Source organism: Neodiprion fabricii, unplaced genomic scaffold (assembly GCF_021155785.1).
Source record: "Neodiprion fabricii isolate iyNeoFabr1 unplaced genomic scaffold, iyNeoFabr1.1 ptg000050l, whole genome shotgun sequence".
NCBI classification, from domain to species: domain Eukaryota; kingdom Metazoa; phylum Arthropoda; class Insecta; order Hymenoptera; family Diprionidae; genus Neodiprion; species Neodiprion fabricii.
The window spans coordinates 20,001-25,000 of NW_025791593.1; the positions used below are offsets into that span (position 1 = coordinate 20,001).

The 5,000-nt window shown below is 61.7% G+C and overlaps 1 non-coding gene across 1 annotated transcript in view; it reads left to right on the forward strand.

Moving 5' to 3' along the window:
• The first annotated feature begins 4,753 nt into the window (after window positions 1-4,753).
• LOC124187345 overlaps window positions 4,754-5,000 on the forward strand; it is a 1,913-nt gene continuing 1,666 nt past the window's right edge. Inside the window, exon 1 of the ribosomal RNA XR_006871883.1 lies at window positions 4,754-5,000. This exon is cut by the window's right edge and continues 1,666 nt beyond it. This is a non-coding gene — a ribosomal RNA (small subunit ribosomal RNA).

The window sequence follows — 5,000 nt, forward strand, 5'->3', positions numbered from 1 at the left end:
CGAGTCGACCGAAAGGCGATGCGCGGCGTCCCGGAGTCGATCCGGGCCGACGGGACTTGTGAAAATTTCGGTCCGAGACGAGCGAAAGGCGATGCGCGGCGTCCCGGAGTCTATACGGGCCGACGGGACTCGATGAAGTTTCGTTCCGAGTCGACCGAGAGGCGATGCGCGGCGTCCCGGAGTCGATACGGGCCGACGGGACTTGTGAAAATTTCGGTTCGAGACGAGCGAAGGGCGATGCGCGGCGTCCCGGAGTCTATACGGGCCGACGGGAATCGATGAAGTTTCGTTCCGAGTCGACCGAGAGGCGATGCGCGGCGTCCCGGAGTCGATACGGGCCGACGGGACTTGTGAAAATTTCGGTCCGAGACGAGCGAAAGGCGATGCGCGGCGTCCCGGAGTCTATACGGGCCGACGGGACTCGATGAAGTTTCGTTCCGAGTCGACCGAGAGGCGATGCGCGGCGTCCCGGAGTCGATACGGGCCGACGGGACTCGATGAAGTTTCGTTCCGAGTCGACCGAGAGGCGATGCGCGGCGTCCCGGAGTCGATACGGGCCGACGGGACTTGTGAAAATTTCGGTTCGAGACGAGCGAAGGGCGATGCGCGGCGTCCCGGAGTCTATACGGGCCGACGGGACTTGTGAAAATTTCGGTTCGAGACGAGCGAAAGGCGATGCGCGGCGTCCCGGAGTCGATACGGGCCGACGGGACTTGTGAAAATTTCGTTCCGAGTCGACCGAGAGGCGATGCGCGGCGTCCCGGAGTCGATACGGGCCGACGGGACTTGTGAAAATTTCGGTTCGAGACGAGCGAAAGGCGATGCGCGGCGTCCCGGAGTCTATACGGGCCGACGGGACTCGATGAAGTTTCGTTCCGAGTCGACCGAGAGGCGATGCGCGGCGTCCCGGAGTCGATACGGGCCGACGGGACTTGTGAAAATTTCGGTCCGAGTCGACCGAGAGGCGATGCGCGGCGTCCCGGAGTCTATACGGGCCGACGGGACTCGATGAAGTTTCGTTCCGAGTCGACCGAGAGGCGATGCGCGGCGTCCCGGAGTCGATACGGGCCGACGGGACTTGTGAAAATTTCGGTTCGAGACGAGCGAAGGGCGATGCGCGGCGTCCCGGAGTCTATACGGGCCGACGGGACTTGTGAAAATTTCGGTTCGAGACGAGCGAAAGGCGATGCGCGGCGTCCCGGAGTCGATACGGGCCGACGGGACTTGTGAAAATTTCGTTCCGAGTCGACCGAGAGGCGATGCGCGGCGTCCCGGAGTCGATACGGGCCGACGGGACTTGTGAAAATTTCGGTTCGAGACGAGCGAAAGGCGATGCGCGGCGTCCCGGAGTCTATACGGGCCGACGGGACTCGATGAAGTTTCGTTCCGAGTCGACCGAGAGGCGATGCGCGGCGTCCCGGAGTCGATACGGGCCGACGGGACTTGTGAAAATTTCGGTCCGAGTCGACCGAGAGGCGATGCGCGGCGTCCCGGAGTCGATACGGGCCGACGGGACTTGTAAAAATTTCGGTCCGAGTCGACCGAAAGGCGATGCGCGGCGTCCCGGAGTCGATACGGGCCGACGGGACTTGTGAAAATTTCGGTTCGAGACGAGCGAAGGGCGATGCGCGGCGTCCCGGAGTCTATACGGGCCGACGGGAATCGATGAAGTTTCGTTCCGAGTCGACCGAGAGGCGATGCGCGGCGTCCCGGAGTCGATACGGGCCGACGGGACTTGTGAAAATTTCGGTCCGAGACGAGCGAAAGGCGATGCGCGGCGTCCCGGAGTCTATACGGGCCGACGGGACTCGATGAAGTTTCGTTCCGAGTCGACCGAGAGGCGATGCGCGGCGTCCCGGAGTCGATACGGGCCGACGGGACTTGTGAAAATTTCGGTTCGAGACGAGCGAAGGGCGATGCGCGGCGTCCCGGAGTCTATACGGGCCGACGGGAATCGATGAAGTTTCGTTCCGAGTCGACCGAGAGGCGATGCGCGGCGTCCCGGAGTCGATACGGGCCGACGGGACTTGTGAAAATTTCGGTCCGAGACGAGCGAAAGGCGATGCGCGGCGTCCCGGAGTCTATACGGGCCGACGGGACTCGATGAAGTTTCGTTCCGAGTCGACCGAGAGGCGATGCGCGGCGTCCCGGAGTCGATACGGGCCGACGGGACTCGATGAAGTTTCGTTCCGAGTCGACCGAGAGGCGATGCGCGGCGTCCCGGAGTCGATACGGGCCGACGGGACTTGTGAAAATTTCGGTTCGAGACGAGCGAAGGGCGATGCGCGGCGTCCCGGAGTCTATACGGGCCGACGGGACTTGTGAAAATTTCGGTTCGAGACGAGCGAAAGGCGATGCGCGGCGTCCCGGAGTCGATACGGGCCGACGGGACTTGTGAAAATTTCGTTCCGAGTCGACCGAGAGGCGATGCGCGGCGTCCCGGAGTCGATACGGGCCGACGGGACTTGTGAAAATTTCGGTTCGAGACGAGCGAAAGGCGATGCGCGGCGTCCCGGAGTCTATACGGGCCGACGGGACTCGATGAAGTTTCGTTCCGAGTCGACCGAGAGGCGATGCGCGGCGTCCCGGAGTCGATACGGGCCGACGGGACTTGTGAAAATTTCGGTCCGAGTCGACCGAGAGGCGATGCGCGGCGTCCCGGAGTCTATACGGGCCGACGGGACTCGATGAAGTTTCGTTCCGAGTCGACCGAGAGGCGATGCGCGGCGTCCCGGAGTCGATACGGGCCGACGGGACTTGTGAAAATTTCGGTTCGAGACGAGCGAAGGGCGATGCGCGGCGTCCCGGAGTCTATACGGGCCGACGGGACTTGTGAAAATTTCGGTTCGAGACGAGCGAAAGGCGATGCGCGGCGTCCCGGAGTCGATACGGGCCGACGGGACTTGTGAAAATTTCGTTCCGAGTCGACCGAGAGGCGATGCGCGGCGTCCCGGAGTCGATACGGGCCGACGGGACTTGTGAAAATTTCGGTTCGAGACGAGCGAAAGGCGATGCGCGGCGTCCCGGAGTCTATACGGGCCGACGGGACTCGATGAAGTTTCGTTCCGAGTCGACCGAGAGGCGATGCGCGGCGTCCCGGAGTCGATACGGGCCGACGGGACTTGTGAAAATTTCGGTCCGAGTCGACCGAGAGGCGATGCGCGGCGTCCCGGAGTCGATACGGGCCGACGGGACTTGTAAAAATTTCGGTCCGAGTCGACCGAAAGGCGATGCGCGGCGTCCCGGAGTCGATACGGGCCGACGGGACTTGTAAAAATTACGGTCCGAGTCGACCGAAAGGCGATGCGCGGCGTCCCGGAGTCGATACGGGCCGACGGGACTTGTAAAAATTACGGTCCGAGTCGACCGAAAGGCGATGCGCGGCGTCCCGGAGTCGATACGGGCCGACGGGACTTGTAAAAATTACGGTCCGAGTCGACCGAAAGGCGATGCGCGGCGTCCCGGAGTCGATACGGGCCGACGGGACTTGTGAAAATTTCGGTCCGAGTCGACCGAGAGGCGATGCGCGGCGTCCCGGAGTCGATACGGGCCGACGGGACTTGTAAGAATTTCGGTCCGAGTCGACCGAAAGGCGATGCGCGGCGTCCCGGAGTCGATACGGGCCGACGGGACTTGTGAGAATTTCGGTCCGAGTCGACCGAAAGGCGATGCGCGGCGTCCCGGAGTCGATACGGGCCGACGGGACTTGTAAAAATTTCGGTCCGAGTCGACCGAAAGGCGATGCGCGGCGTCCCGGAGTCGATACGGGCCGACGGGACTTGTAAAAATTTCGGTCCGAGTCGACCGAAAGGCGATGCGCGGCGTCCCGGAGTCGATACGGGCCGACGGGACTTGTAAAAATTACGGTCCGAGTCGACCGAAAGGCGATGCGCGGCGTCCCGGAGTCGATACGGGCCGACGGGACTTGTAAAAATTACGGTCCGAGTCGACCGAAAGGCGATGCGCGGCGTCCCGGAGTCGATACGGGCCGACGGGACTTGTAAAAATTTCGGTCCGAGTCGACCGAAAGGCGATGCGCGGCGTCCCGGAGTCGATCCGGGCCGGGAGCCTGTCGGAACATCGTCAAATGAGCCTCGGTTAATTTCGACAAAGTTCCCGGAGTTCAAAATTTTTTCGATAGCCCGCGGAGGTTTCGCCCCGTAAGCCGACCGTGCTACCACCGTACCGGCGCCGACGTCCTAGCGGCCAGGCTCCTACTAGTAAGAGGAGCGAGTCGGTCGGGCCGGTCTCCCGTCGTCCGCCTGCTACGCCGTACCGGTACGTGCTCGAGCACGATACGTACGTCGGCGTAGACCAGGAGCGGGCGTTCGCGGACCGTTCCGTGCCTCGTACCAAAGAAACTACGCGACTCGCGTTGTTTCATCTATCGTCACTGCATTACCGCGGGTCGGTGTCTCAGACCGAATGGCCCTTGACGCGGTACCAAGAAGTTCGGCTCTCCGTGAAACACGGAAGGCTGAACGCTCCAACGCACGCGTCAACTCGCTTCTTTCCGAGCGTACACTCAAAGACCAGAGACGTTATAACAACGTATCCCAGACGCTTTCAATCTAGCCGACGGGTACGGGAGATCGTTCGAACGCTTATAAGCCGAGTGTCGAGGTGGCGGCACACGGAACCGGGGCTGCCTGCGTGCAGTCCCGAAACACACAGTAGACGCGCGGCCGACCGGGCTACGAGACCCGGTCGGCGATGGGTGGCGCACGTCCGAGCCGAGATTTTGTATCGAAGCTCCCTGGTTGATCCTGCCAGTAGTCATATGCTTGTCTCAAAGATTAAGCCATGCATGTCTCAGTGCAAGCCAAATTAAGGTGAAACCGCGAATGGCTCATTAAATCAGTTATGGTTTCTTAGATCGTACACACATTTACTTGGATAACTGTGGTAATTCTAGAGCTAATACATGCAAACAGAGTTCCGACCAGAGATGGAAGGAATGCTTTTATTAGATCAAAACCAATCGGCGGCGGGTACGTCCC